General features: G+C 41.6%; 1 pseudogene across 1 annotated transcript; it reads left to right on the top strand.

Annotated features, from left to right (window-relative positions):
• Nucleotides 1-4,516: 4,516 nt before the first annotated feature.
• Nucleotides 4,517-6,151, top strand: LOC309795388 (60S ribosomal export protein NMD3-like; annotated as a pseudogene). Its single transcript has one exon. The product of its transcript is annotated as a 60S ribosomal export protein NMD3-like (transcript).
• Nucleotides 6,152-16,082: the final 9,931 nt, after the last annotated feature.

Below are 16,082 nucleotides of genomic sequence, written 5' to 3'. Positions count from 1 at the left end.
AAATAAAAATAATTATGTTAATTTAACAGAACCAAGATTTTCATTATAAAAGATATACAAGTATAAAATCAAAGGAGTAAGAAGACTGTGATCCTAATTTTGAATTTAAAATATCAGTATGAATTTATAATTTTTCTCTTTAAAAAAAACATACGTTTTAGCTCTCTTTACCAAAAAGTCTGAAACAATGACAACCCACTAGCAGTGAGCACACCAAGTACCCAGATTGTGGCGTCTAAGTACCATACCCCAAAAGAACCAAGTCTCATTGGAAAAATGGCTGATTTCAGAAATGAGTAGCATGGTATTGTGATTTATAGTAAGAAATATATATTGTCTCATCCCCATTCCTGGCACAGAGCTCCTAAAATCCTTAGAATTTCCTAAGTGGTAAGAATTATAAAGGTGGAAGGAGTATCGTTTGTTATTCTTAACAAATCCCTTTCAAACCCACCTGAGCTTATGTTAATGAGGTGATTTTTTGAAAGCCCCTAGATAACCACCAGACAGTGGCTTGTTGCCAGAGGAACTATCCATGTGACTAGAGCACTGGAACTTTCAGCTTCACCCCAACCTCTGGACATTGAATTGGACCCAATGGCCAATCATACCTACAAAATGAAGCCTCCATTAAAAATCTCTAAAAGTACAGGGTTTGGTGAGCTTCTTGGTTGGTGAACACATGGAGGTGCTAGGGGTGGGGGGGGGCTGGTGGCATGCCTGTGTAAAGAGGACATGGAGGACTTCCCTGGTGGTCCACTGGGTAAGACTCCGCGCTCCCAATGCAGGGGGCCCGGGTTCGATCCCTGGTCAGGGAACTAGATCCCACATGCATGCCGCAACTAAGAGTCCGCCTGCTGCAACTAAGAGCCAGTGCAGCCTAAATAAATAAATATTTTTTAAAAGAGGACATGGAATCTCCACACCCCTTCCCCCATATCTTGCCCTATGCATCTAGTTCATCTGGGTATGCCTGAATTGCATCCTTTACAATAAACAGATAAACATAAATGTTTCCCTGAGTTCTATGAACCATTCTAGTAAATACTGAACATGAGGAGGGGTGATGGGAACCTCCAACTTATAGTCAATCAGAAGCACAGGTGACAACCTGGACTTGCAATTGCTGTCTGAAGCGGGAGAAGAGAGGGTTTTGTGGGATTGAGCCCCTGGGAGATCTGATGCTATCTCCAGGTAGATAGTGTCAGAATTGAATTAAATCTTAGGACACTCCAATGGTGTCCACAGGGAATTGGAGAATTGCTTGATGTGGGAAAAACTCACACATTTACTGTCCAGAAGTGAAGTATTGAGAGCAGAGTGGTGAGCACAGCAGAGAAAAGGAGATTTTTCCCTTCAGGTAGGAAATATACAAGATGAGTCTGGGACACTTTGTTGTGCCAGAAATAAAAGAAGTGACAAAAGACTACTGAAGCTGTGTCAAAGAACATAAGAACTAACTCGAGGAGCTATTAAAAAAAAAAAAAAAACTGCTAAAAAACCCCAAAAACCTCATTGGTCACCTTTGTGGGATACTGGTACATCAAACCATTATTCTGGAAATTGGTATATAAAAAGAAAATATTAGAAAATCACCATTGTGTGACCTAAAATGAAATACAGGCACACCTCAGAGACATTGCAAGTTTAGTTTCAGACCACCACAATAAAGCAAATATTCCAATAAAGTGAGTCACATGAATTTTTTGGTTTCCCAGTACATGTTAAAGTTATGTTTACTGTTGTCTATTAAGTGTGCAACAGTATTATATCTAAAAATCAGTGTACATACTTTAATTAAATTACAAAACAACAAAAAATTACAATAGTAACATCAAAGATCACTGATCACAGATCACCATAACAAATGTGATAATAATGAAAAAGTTGCAAATATCGTGAAAATTACCAAAATGTGACACAGAGACTCAAAGTGAGCAAATGCTGTTTGAAAAATGGCACCAGTAGACTTGTTCAATGCAGGTTGCCAAAAACTTCAATTTGTAAATATGCAATATCTGCAAAGCAATAATAATGCCAAGCACAAGAAAACGAGGTATGCCTATGATGGATCTAGACAAATATCATCAGTGAATAATAAAAGCATTAAGTGAGTGCACCCATGTTCATAGCAGCAGTATTCACAATAGCCAAAATCAACCCAAGTGTCCATAAACAGGTGAACGGATAGACAAAACGTGGCCATCTATACGAAAGAATAGGATTCAGCCATATAAAGGAATGAAATTCTGACACATGCTACAACACAGATGAACCTTGGGGACATTATGGTAAGGGAAATAAGCCAGCCACAAAAGGACAAATACTGTATGATTCCACTTATATGAGGTACCTAGAAGAGGGAAATTCATAGAGACAGAAAGGAGAATGGTAGTTGCCAGGAGCCGGAGGGGAGGAGAAATGGGGAGTTATTGTTTAATGAGTAAAGAGTTTCAGTTTCAGATGATGAAAAAGTTCTGGAAATGGATAGTGGCAATCATTATATAACATTGTGGGTCTGCTTAATGCCGCAGAACAATGCACTTTAAAATAGTTTAAATGACAGGTTTTATGTTATATATATTTAACAATTTTTTAAAAAAGCATTACGGGGACTTCCCTGGTGGCACAGTGGTTAAGAATCCGCCTGCCAATGCAGGGGACAGGGGTTTGAACCCTGGTCCAGGAAGATCCCACATGCCGCGGAGCAACTAAGCCCATGTGCCACAACTACTGATCCCATGTGCTGCAACTACTGAGCCCATGTGCTGCAACTTCTGAGCCCATGCTCTGCAACAAGAGAAGCCACTACAATGAGAAGAACACGCACCACAACGAACAGCAGCCTTCGCTCGCCGCCACTAGAGAAAGCCCGTGCACAGCAGTGAAGACCCAATGCAGCCAAAAGTTAAAATTAAAATTAAAAAATAAAAAAAAATTTAAAAAGTTAAAAAAAATAAAAGGCATTATGTGTAAAGTTTTATGGAGAACTTCATAATGAGAGACTTAGCTGCTGCCATCTGAACCCTGATCAATCTGAGTATCAATAAAACCATGGTACACCAGATATTTCTGTGCCTCTTGATGTGATGCAACCAGTACAAAGAAACATCTCTGAAGTGTTACTACACAAAAAGTCCTGAATTTCAAATAGTCACTGAATTTAAACACAAGTTTATAATACCTCAGGGAACAAAAGAACAAATTATAGGACACCAAGTAAAAGCAACAAGCAAAATCCAGGCCATAGGGCATTTTATGTTTTCTTCAAAATATAACTGTGATATGAAAACCACATTTGGCCACTTATTCAAACAAACCATCTGTAAAAAGATTTTGGGGACACCTGGGGAAATTTAAGTATGGAAGGGATATGTGATCATATTAAGAAATTATTGCTCATTTTATTTGCTGATAATGGCATAGTGGTTATATTAAGGGGAAAAATTTCTTGTCAGCTAAGTATTTCTAAGTGGTGAGACATGACATCTGGGATTTTCTATAAAATATTCCATAATAATAATAACAATAGTAATAATAGTAATAATGAGAGGGTTAGATGAAATAACATTGCCAAAATGTTATTGTTACTGCTGGCTATGTGTAATGTTTTAATGACCTCAGAGTTTAAAAGATGGATAAAATACTGAGAAACTTTGTTATCTGTTAATAGAAGTATGCATGTTAAAATGTTAAGGGTAGCCACTAAACAAACAGAAATAACCCATATCATCTCCAAATCTTGATTAATCCAACGAGGAGTAGTTAGGGAAAGTATTCAGAAGTAAACCCAGGTAAACCAAAATCTCAAGGAACTGGGAAGGGATTGTTCTATATACAAAGCACGATAAAATAATCATTCCACAAGTCAAGAAATAATTCACGAAGAACTGAGCAGGCCCTTTCTCTGATGGTGCCTCTCTAACCGTGGGTCATGAGGGGCCCCTGAAATCATGGATTAGAAGTTTGTGCTTACACTAAAATCAGCATGTCCCATTCAGTCACTAATGGACCCCTGCCTGCCAGAACAGCCCAGAGCTCCCAGCTGGACTTGGCCAAATCATGGTCAGGCATGTTCTGGCACACCGAAGTACTTCTCCCTTATGGGTTGTACACATGGTGACCCATGTGGCAACTCTACAGCTTCAGTCTTACTATCTTCACTTCACAGAGGAGAAAACTGAGGCATAATGTGGGACAGCATTTGTCCATGGTGACACAGCTAGGAGGTGGTGAAGTTAGAATTCATCTGACTGAACAGTCAAAAGAGTACGAATGGATGTTGAGAAGCCCAGGTCTGTCCAACAAACCCAACCCTGAAGGTGAAAGCTTAATAGTGAGAAAGAAAACGGAGTGACGAGACTGTAAGAGCTTCTATATTTGGGCCGCTCGAGCCTGTGTGGAATAGGAATGGTGCTTTGTCGGTGCAAATTACAAAATAAGGACTGGGCGATAGGAACTGGTCCTGCGCGGTTTTTCAGCACATCTGGGTCTGGTCCAGAGGCAATAAGATATACAGAAAAATGGAGTATATGACAGAACCCGTGAAGCACACACCTGGACACATCTTGTGCTGCGACTGTGGTGCCCCGATTAGTCCAAATCCTGCCAGTATTTGCGTGGCTTGTCTGAGAAATAAAGTAGATATCAGCCAAGGCATTCCGAAACAAGTCTATCTTTCGGCAAACAATGTCAAAGGTATTTCCAGCCACCAGGAACTTGGGCACAACGTGCCTTAGAATCCAGGGAACTTCTTGCTTTGTGTTTGAAAAAAATCAAAGCCCCTCTGAGTAAGGTACGTCTTGCAGATGCAAGCTTTGTTTGGACTGAGCCCCATTCTAAGAGACTTAAAGTTAAACTAACTATTCAGAAAGAGGTGATGAATGGTGCTATCCTTCAGCAAGTGTTTGTGGTGGATTATGTTGTTCAGTCCCAGGTGTGTGGAGATTGCCATAGAGTGGAAGCTAAGGATTTCTGGAAGGCTGTGGTTCAAGTCAGGCAAAAGACTTTGCACAAAAAACTTTCTACTATCTGGAACAGCTGATTTTGAAATATGGCATGCACCAGAATACACTTCGTATCAGAGAGATTCATGATGGTCTGGATTTCTATTATTCCTCAAAACAACATGCTCAGAAGATGGTGGAATTTCTTCAGTGTACTGTTCCCACTAGATACAAAGCCTCACAGAGACTGATCTCTCAGGATATCCATAGTAACACATACAATTACAAAAGCACCTTTTCTGTGGAAATTGTTCCAATATGCAAGGATAATGTTGTTTGTCTGTCTCCAAAACTGGCACAAAGCCTGGGAAACATGAACCAGATTTGTGTGTGTGTTCGAGTAACCAGCGTCATCCATCTCATAGATCCAAATACCCTACAAGTTGCAGATATTGATGGGAACACTTTCTGGAGTCACCCTTTCCATAGTTTACGCCATCCCAAACAGCTAGAGGAGTTTATTGTTATGGAATGCAGTGTAGCCCGAGATCTAAAACGCAGTGCAGGTGCTGGAATGGTATCAAAAAAGCATACCCTCGGGGAAGTCTGGGTACAGAAAACATCTGAAATGAATACAGATAAACAGTATTTTTGTTGCACTCATTTGGGACATCTAAATCCTGGAGACCTGCTGTTGGGGTTTGATCTGGCCAACTGCAACTTAAATGATGGACACGTCAACAAAATGAAATCAGATAGAGTCCTAGATGTGGCGTTAATCAAGAAGAGCTATGACCGTACCAAACGTCAGTGTCTTAGAAACTGGAAACTGAAAGAGCTTGCAAGAGATAGAGAAAACATGGATACAGATGATGAAAGGCAATACCAAGATTTCCTTGAAGATCTTGAAGAAGATGAGGCAATTAGAAAAAATGTGCATATTTATAGAGATTCAACAATTCCTGTGGAAAGTGACACCGATGATGAAGGAGCACCTCGAATTAGTCTGGCTGAGATGCTTGAAGACCTTCACATTTCCCAAGATGCTACTGGTGAAGAAGGTGAATCGATGATGACCTAATGAGATCATGTTGTAGATGGTTTCCACATCCATAGGCTCAGAATGTTGGACAAAATAATGTTTACTGTCTATTCTGTCTATGCCTTCATATTGAGAGAAGAGAAATTTAGTTTTAAACCTGAATAAATATGACTATTTTGATTGCTCACTCGAAGCACTGAAAAAGGTTGATGGTTTGGAAGTTTTAGATAAAAAAAAAATTATACAGAATGTAATTATTACTGATATTTAGGCCATTTTACGTATGGAATTTTATCGGCTTGCTTTTTTATGAGGCACTAATATTTTCACATACTATAGCTCTGGGTTTAAAAGCTCACAAGTTGTGATTCCTGGGAGGTTACCTAAATCTTCAAGCAGAAAACAAGCTTTTAGATTCTTTTTATATTGATTGCTTTAGTAGAAGAGCATATGAAGAATCATTTTTAATATGAACTTGCCGTGCAATTTAGATCCAGTTTAGATCATTTTTATGTCCTTGGGATAGAAAACTTAGGGTTCAGTTTATCATTGGATATTCACTAGGAAAGTTATCTTTTTTTATTCATAATATTTGCATCTTCAAAAGCTCTTAAGCTGGGGATTATCTTAATTTTCATTGCAGAAGAAAGTATATTTAAAATATTTGTAGATTTGTAGCAAACAGTATTTAAAGGTTAAATAACAATTTGTACCTTTGTCATTTTGGCTTTTGCCAGCAGCTTAGTGAAGTAGCTGTTTATGCCATAAAAATATCTTCCTATCACTTCAGGGATTTTACTTTAAAATTTTTGGTTCACAGGGGGTTTCCCTGGTGGCGCGGTGGTTGAGAGTCGTCCGCCTGCCGATGCAGGGGACACGGGTTTGTGCCCCAGTCCGGGAAGATCCCACATGCCGCGGAGCAGCTGGGCCCGTGAGCCATGGCCACTGAGCCTGCACGTCCGGAGCCTGTGCTCCGCAACGGGAGAGGCCACAACAGTGAGAGGCCCGCATACCGCAAACAAACAAACAAACAAACAAACAAACAAAGTTTTTGGTTCACAAATTGAGAAGGAATTCTCTCTTTATAACTTTCTATCACTGAACATATCACCATCAAAAAGATTATTAGAATCCAGCATATAGATGATGAAGTAATAAAAGTGATCTTCATGCTTTATAGAACCATGAATCAGATTTGAATGAGGAATGCCTTCCACATCCTTGAAGGAAAAGCACTGGCTTGGGTTTTAAAGTGTTCTGAAAATGAAGTATTAAGAACCTATTTCTGTAAGCAAGATCAGACTTCCTAAGCATGCCAGAACTAAGAGCTAATTCATAAATTCTATGTATACCACTAAATAAGGAAATTAAGTATTGAATGGCACATTTTCCTTTTTTTAAGATCAGACTCCCTAATTCTGAAGTTTTGAATAAAGGCCTGTGCTTTCTAAAGTGAAAAAAAATTAACAAAGAGGAATGGTGTAGGTGGTGCAATTTGAGTTTATAATATCAAAACTGTAGAGTATTTTGTTGTTTCACAAGTTCTCACTGACCACGTAGAGATGGCGAAACTTCAATACCCAGACATGTGCTGGATGCCTACATAAGACATGTGCTGGATGCCTACATAGATGCTTCAATTCATTCTCAGAAGAAGATGGGACAAAAGTTATGAACAATATATATATATATATATATATATATATATATATATATAAAACACTATTCTGGATAATCATCTGATTAAGAAGTTGTAGGCAAAATTCTTACATTGGAAGGGAGAGTAATTTTTAGGCACTGATGCCAGGAAATATCTGGGAGTTGGGACTTTTTAATGGAACCAACCATCCCAATTTGCCTGAGAGTCAGTGGGTTCCAGGCAATTGAGGACTAATTGGTTGCTCTACTGGTGGCCTTGACTTCAAATGCATAACACAACTGACTCTGTCAGACAATATTTGATGTGAATACAATCCAAACTTAGAATGAAACTAAAACCCATTTCCACCAAACACACTTGCCCACCTCTGCAGAGAGAATTCTAGGATGAATGATATTTTAAAAGTATAATGAATAAGTCACTCTTGAAATTGAGGTCTTCCCCAAAAACTGTGGGTTGGAGCCTCCCAGCGTCCCCAAGGACTATTTTTAATGGAAGAAAACTTCTGGAATGTAAAGTCAGGCTTAACGTACCACTTTCACTTTGCTTCCCTGATCATGCTTATAATTAAGAGAAAAAATTTACAGAAGGACTGGCAATTTAAATCCCTATACTCACTGGTCCATCCCATGAATTAAGACCAAGCCTTAGCAAATGCGCTGAGTGAGGAAGAACAATTACCAAGTTCATGGCTCCAGGTTCTGTTTACTCCGATATTGTCCAGGATAATCATTTATTTCCTGCTGCCTTCTAAGTTTTATGAAGCTGTTCAGAAAAGTTTCAGCCATGCTTTATGGCTGTGTGAACTGCCCGTGTATCCATTTCACAACTTGATTCATTCTGATTAAATTGTTCGACTGTTAATGAGTTTTAGATTGCAGGACGGAGAGGCAAACAATTCAGAACATTAAGGCAGTAAAATATCTTAATATTTCACAAGTTCGCTCTGAAAACATAAAACAAAAGGCTCATTTCTGGAAGGAGAGACTGTAACAATTACCCTCTGTAAAAATAAATGTGCATGGCTCCCTATACATTATCCAGGCATCTGTGTAGGCACACTCACATGTAGGAAGCCAGATGGCACATGGAAATCTCACAAATATCCATAGAAATTCTGATATTTTCAAGCCAATTGCAACAGACAAGATAACCATTTGGACATATTATTCCAAAGAATTTCTGGGGCTAGACAAAAAATTGATTCCTACTCAGCTTACTTCACAGTCTGATGAGTTTTGCGATCTGAAGGCAATGCTGTGGGGTGAGGTGCTGAAGGGTCTCAGGTACCGAGGGCTTCGGAGACGGATGGGAATTATGAATCTGGTGACCAAATACTGCCCTTCAAGCAGTTCAATACCCCTGCCTCTCCCTCCTCGCACCTCCTGTGGGTTCCTGGCCTACCATCTGCTTCTCCTGAGATGCAGTATTGGTTTTGACAGTAACTGAGTAAAGATGTAAGCACTGGCCTCCCCCTTTGAACATTTTTCCTTGGAACCTCCCCCTTCTGGTGACTGCCCCCCCACACTCCACCGGGAGAATAAACGTATAGCAGGTAGAGGTTACCAAAATGCTGAGGGTAGTGAGGCCTTGCCTTGGTCGCTTAAGCTCCGGAAAACTCAATTGTTTCATTTGTGAAATGGAAATTAAAACATATTATCAGCCTAAAGGCAAAAGCTCAAATGGATTTCTTCATTCCTTCCAGCCCAGAAGCCACACCTGTAATATACACAAGACCTCATTTCAAACCAACTTTTGAGTGGAGCAGCTCTTCAAACTCAGGAAGAGAAGAGGAATTTGCATTTGGCCAAGAAGACTCAAAAGGTCCTTGCACACATTTCTTAAGGGAAGGACATTTAGGAACCTGGAAAAGCTTATGCCATATAATCACAGAATGTGAGGAGGAGGGCATCTCTGAGGCTGGCAAGGCCAAGGATACCATTTTGCAGACGAGAAAACTGAGGCCAGAGAAACCAAATGAGTCACCTGAATCTGGGACTAGCCAAGACAGATGCACCATTAAAGAACAGCTGTTGAGAGATGGAGCTCATAGCCAGATGCTCAGCCAGAGTGTTCCAGCTTCATCCAGTCCCCGCTGATCAGGTGGGCATTATTAAGAGCATTTGACAAGTGAGAAATATTAATGGATTACTTCCCTTAAACCACAATCCTAGGAAATGGCAGAACTGAGACTAGAACTCAGGTTTTCTGGCTTCAGAGAAAATGCTTATTCTACTCTGCATCATCTTATGGAAAGAAAATTGTGAATGAATTTGTGCAAAGGAGGGTTTGAAGTGAAGACTATGCAGACGAAGACACCCCGGTGCATTCAGGTTTTGTTTCCATCACCACAGTCATTTGGTGCTGGTGGGACTCTACCTCTGTATTTCCCCTTCTTAAGACTCCCCTTATTCCATCCCCAAAGAAAAAAAACCCTAGTTGACATGAGTTTTTAAATTAAATTAATATAAATCAATGTTGTGTTAAGAATTTGAAAGGTCTGTAAACTTAAAATTAAATAAATTATAGTTAAAACAAAGCTTAAGAAAAAAGAATTTGAAAGGTCTGGAAGCACCCTGAGTTTGCCCAAACCAGCTTTGGAAGTGGTGATATACAGCAGTGAAAGGCAGAGCAACTGTTGGGTGCACTGCCATGGAGTCAGCAGCCAGGCCCCCAAATCCAAATTGGGACCCGAGTTATTGGGGTCTGCCTGCCAGCCTCCTGCATGCAGCAAAATGTCAACTGTCCACTTTGCTATGTTCTCTACTGCCTCTCCATCAGCTGCAGCCTTAGATGTGCACCAACAGCGTTTCATCCAGCACAAGTCCTCTTTGAGATATTTTCATTGTCTCTAGAAAGGACCTCAAATGCTTTTTAAAATCATGCTAACTGCCCAACACTCCGTAATGCATAACATTGCACTACCTTGCATTACATCAAATGTATAACATCACAACCTTTGACAGCATCTGTCCTGCCCTGAATTCCCAAGCATTCTTGGCCTTTGGGTTCAAAGTCATCTGACCCATGGTGGCCTACAGCTCACGGCATGCCACACCCAACCACAGAATTCTCCCCCTGGCGGCATCCAAGATGGCAGACTTGGCAGCTTCAGAGATGTCTCAGGGACTGGGCTTTCAAAGGGACATCTCAGTTAAGAAAATACGAATAACAACAAACCAACCCAAGGGCTGTATATAATTGTAGATACCCATTTCACCATAAATAAACAGTAAAATGGAAGATGTAGAATGGTTATGAGATATGTTCCCTTCATGCAGTGTCTGTGTGCTCCTGGAAATCTTTTTTTTTTTTTTTCTTATTCCAGTAAAGTACAAGATATCTCAATAGCAACATAAACACTGTATTATGTACTAGTTACTATAGCAACTGCTATTCATGTAATTTGCTCATGCCTAAATTAAAGCTGCCTAGGGTAGCTTTAACTTGCATCTCTCACATATGACTTTTTTGTCCGTGTTTTTCTTTAATGAGAATTGTGTCTCTCAAATTGTAGGCAGCATCCTGTACCACTCTACCTTACTTGGAGCTGACTTTTGCCATTACCTGACTTTGTTTCCCCTGTTACTTTTAGGTATTCATCAAAGAGAGAACACGCTCTCTTAATGGTATATATATTCCGTGACAGTGGAGGAGGGGGTATGAAGGAGAAACAAGTTTTCCATCCGAAAAGAACATAAGCATCTGCCCCGCAGTGAACTTCACTGCTCTTGAACTTGTCAATTCTTTTCTACCTCTTCATTCAACACAATGCGAAAGGCATAACCTGAAAAAGGGCGTGATGAAAAGAGGTACTAAAGGAAAAGGCACAATAGTTCATCATCTCTTCTCTGGCATCCTTCCTACAAAATAAACAAGTTGAGAAGTTCTTCAATTTTTGTGACTGTAAGCAATGTGGTGGATTAATTTCCTAAATGCTAGCACTGAATAAATGAATTCATTGTTAAGAAAGTTCTGGATGAGCCAGTAGCCAAGTACCATTAATTCCATTATTCACCCTTGTTTGTGTCTGCTCTGGGATACAGTTGGGAGAGGAACATTGCCATGAAGAAACCCATTAAATACACCTACCTTTGTAAAATAATGCATTTCAAACTAAAGATTGACTATGCTTTTCTTAAAGAACCCAAAATTCTCAGTGGCCCTACTGAGATATGCAATAAATTTCTCAGAAATCACATTGCCACATAGCTGCTAAAAACTCTTCAGTGAATGTTTAAAGAAGATACATCCGCCTGGAATTAAACCAGGATGGATTCCTTAGAAGAGCCATCAGGATCACTGTCCACCATGGTCACCCTCAGGACAGACAGACAGTGAAAGTCTCTAAATGTCCCTTTGCAGGGCTTCAAAGAGCTCTGGATTCAGGTGCAGGAAACCTGTCTTTAATATTTTCATTACTGCTCCCGATGCATTTCCAGTGTGGTTAATTCACATGCAGCATTTCACTAAATGGTAACCTCTTTGCAAATACTATGTCATATTTTTTCTTTCTTTTTTCCTGTCAATCTTTATCTAAATCTGAGTGCATTTTGTGCTGGTTATTCGCTGCAGTGTGGAAGCTTGGAAACATGGTCACAAAAGTACCACGTGCCTCTGGTCTGCAGCAAGCCTTTCTATTTGCTGGTTTAATCCTCCAGACTTCAACCATTTCCCATTTGGTCCTTCACATCATCTCGGGCTAATCCGTCAAGCGTTTTAGACAGCCAAGCCAATCTCCAATTGCTGAGGACTTTCCCACAAGCACCATGTCTGTTAATAAGATTTTCATTTGGAAAGATGCCAGGGCGTCCATGTTTTCTATTGTAAATAAATACTATGATTTAATAGCTTCAGGTTTTGTTTAATGTTAACGTCAACTATTTAAGAAAAAAAAAAAGATCCTCAAATGCCTGGCCCGACAGTGAAATGCCCCACTGACAGCTATTTGCAAGGGTAATGTTGTGGAAAACAACATCCATCTTGTAAACAGTTTCATTAGCCCCATCTAGCTGACCTCTCTACATAATGTTGTCAAATGTGACGGGCATCAGATTATTGGGAATATGGAGATCAATAAATATGCAACACCAGCGCTTAGAATGCTTCTGGCATTGGAGCCATACAAATGCCATCTAACATGGCTCAGAGTCGCTGTCATCTGTCACACCAGCTAGTAAATAGACAAGCTTAAGGGGAAGGCTGTCCGTAATGGTAAAATATATGGGTGAAGATGAATTAGACAGGCAGTGTGTAGTCAGAGTTCTGATGCATGAAGGTTCCAAATGAAAAACCCTAGGCAAACACTCTGGAGCAGGCTGCCTTCTTAGGGGAATCAATGCAAATTCTTGCCGCATGGTCAAAAGCTGCTCCATGGTCCTGCTTCTGTGTTTTTGATGTCAGCTGCCAAGGGAGTTTTCTCTGCATCTGGGATGCTTGCTAGAAACGTGGAGTATCCTGAGTGCATTTCTGTACACCATGAGGGAGCCAGATCACCCATTCCCCCCAAATCCCCGTGCGTGTGAAGCGCACAATGTCTTTCTGTGTGATAGCAGCCCAAGGCCAAAGAAAGTGCCTGCATTGTCCAATTACTTTAGCCTCAAATGCCTACAACTTTGGGTCCACAAAAGAACAACCTGGTTGAACTGCTAAAGGAAACTTCCACCCCAGCTGGTGGTCATCAAATTGCTCAGATAATCAGACCTTTGGGAACCACTTCTGTTGACAACATCTCCATCAAGCCACCCTCTTCTAAGATCCGTACCTGCCGCCTGCCCAGTCGGCCGCAAGCCGACTGCCACTGCCCAACATTTGTACTTATCACTACCTGAAGATCCCTTGCTGTGTCCTCAGTAGTGTTTTCCAGATTCCCCAGAACAGGCATCCCTGTTCATAAACCCTCTTCCCCCTCCAAAAAGTGCTCGAGTCCAGCCACGTCCATCATTAAATTAAAGCAACTTAAAGAAAAGCAAATTCTTGAAACAGCAAGCACAGAGGATGTAAGCCACACGTATGCATATAGCCAGACACCCAGTGCCAGAGTAAACACGTTCCTCAAACCCGAGTAATGTCGATGACCAATGATGACCAGCATGCTTCCACCCCTCTATGTTTTAAGAAATGTCACTCTTCTCTGTGGAAAAGAGAACAAACAAGAAGCATAAAGGTATTTTTGAAGTACACTGTTATGAGGTACTTGGCTAGTAATTTGCAGCCTAGGTACACACCATACCTTTTAGCACGGCTATTTATCTCTCAGGGAGAATGCTGCCATACTTACGATAAAGGCTCTGTTGGACCTCTTCATCAATAGCAAACCTTTAAGCACAGCACATCTCATAAATAGGAGTTCCACTAACACAGACTTCAAAAGGATAGAACTTGATAATTCAAAAAGAGCTATATTAAGTGTTCCAGCAGTCCATCCATAAAAGCTGTCGTATATTCCAAACGCCAGAGTCCTTCAAGCAACATGACAGGTCTATTAGAATAATAGCAGGGGAAAGCATAATTAGAAGTAATCATTGGCTGGAAAGGAGCTAGTTGTTTTTGTAGAGCAAAATGCCGCTCTGAGCCCCGTGGAAAATGCAGCCAGAGCAGCGGCAGCGGGAGCAGATAACCGTGGAAAATAACCGTGGCGCAAACCCTGCGCTATTTATTTCTATTTATTAAGAACTCTTTGTACACCTTAATGTTTTCCTGGTGAAATCATCTTAATTTGAGCCCACATTTTCTTTGGATAAGATCATTATGTAATTGCTACTTACTGGCCACTATTTTCTATACATTTGTTGGTCAAACAGTTAGGGTGTCCGTCTTTTCCAGCCTGACAGAGATCATCCCATCAAGCAGGGGCTCCTGGTTGGCTCCAGGGGGCCATATTGAATATACACCATATCCCAAAAGATGAAGAAGGTTTGGCTAAGCAATAACTTTTTAATCCATAGATTAATGACTCCAGCTGTCAAAGGATTGGGTCATTTCCCCCTTAGGGGTGGCAAAAGAGGAGGCATCTGGGGCCTATTTCCCTACGGAAGGGACTGCATCCCACACCAGGATGACTTTTCACCTGGTGACTTTTTGTGGGGTTTTTTTGTTTTTTGGTTTTTTTTTGCGGTACGCGGGCCTCTCACTGCTGTGGCCTCTCCCGCCGCGGAGCACAGGCTCCGGACGCGCAGGCTCAGCGGCCATGCCTCACGGGCCCAGCCGCTCCGCGGCATGTGGGATCTTCCCGGACCGGGGCACGAACCCATGTCCCCTGCATCGGCAGGCGGACCCCCCAACCACTGCGCCACCTGGTGACTTTTTTTTATCCTCCTCCTTAACTTTAAAATTTAGAATTTCCAAAATGCAGGGAGAATAACACACCCCAGCTGAGCCTTGTCAACAAGCCCAGGAGAGAGTCAGGGCAGGAGTCCTTAGCTCTACTTTGCAGACATGCACATTGAGGCTCAGGAAGGGAAGGGGTCCCCGGAGGTCCCACAGTTGACCTTCTCCGCATGCCATCGTCCTGCCCTGACAGAATGCTTGCTTTGCCCCTGGTTCTCCATCTCACTTACTCTGTGGGACGCGCCCATGAAGATAAAAGCCACTCACCTGGTGCTGTTGTGCAGGCCCCAGCTGGGTCTCAGAACGGAAACAGGCCACCCGCTCAGCCTTCAGACCGCAGGGAGGACGGGGCAGAGGTTCACACCCAACGTGGAAGGCAGCCTTACTCTCTGCATAAAGAGAGATACAGTCAAGTCAGATTCACCCGGGTCTTGGCATCATTCACTTACCTAACATTTATTGATCTATAGGCAGGGTACCAGGAGTGAAAGGAGGTGGCAGAGGAAGGGAGTAGAGAATGGGAGAAATAGAATGAAATCTAATATTTAGCCCAGATATGAGAAAAATGCACCTCTGATGACTCAACCTCAAAATAGTAGGTAGAGTCGACTTGGAGCACCCAGGACAGACAGTGAGCAGCCAGTGAACCAGTGTTTCCAGGAAACACATGGAACTCCAGCACCTGCACCGACTTTCTAGCCTCCTGAATCTGAGCCACTGACTTAACCTCACTGAGCCTCAGTGTCCTCATCTGGAAAATGCGAGTAACAATACTGCCTGCCTCCAAGTGTTGTTGTAAAAGTAGGAGATGATCCGTGTGATGCACCCAGCACAGTGCATGGCACATAGGAAGCACTGATTAGGTGGCCCCCCTTCTGATACTCCATAGGAAGCCAGAGGAGGGAGTGACCCATGGACTCTGACTCTTAGGAAAGACCCCCTGGAGGTGGTAGGCGGCCAGCTGGCCCTCAAAGGGTAGAGGGCAGTTCTCCACAAAGCAGCACCCCAGGCCTTGTAATGGTGGTCCAGAAACTCAGCTGGCCTCCTGCCAGGGGCTCATTTCTAATAAAAGCCTGATAGAGACCCTCAGGTTTGTTGATATGTT

Source organism: Mesoplodon mirus (assembly GCF_964341445.2).
Source record: "Mesoplodon mirus genome assembly, chromosome: 2".
In the NCBI taxonomy this organism is placed as follows: Eukaryota; Metazoa; Chordata; class Mammalia; order Artiodactyla; family Ziphiidae; genus Mesoplodon; species Mesoplodon mirus.
Note: the sequence above shows the minus strand (reverse complement) of the source record. Positions and strands in the feature narration are given on the sequence as shown.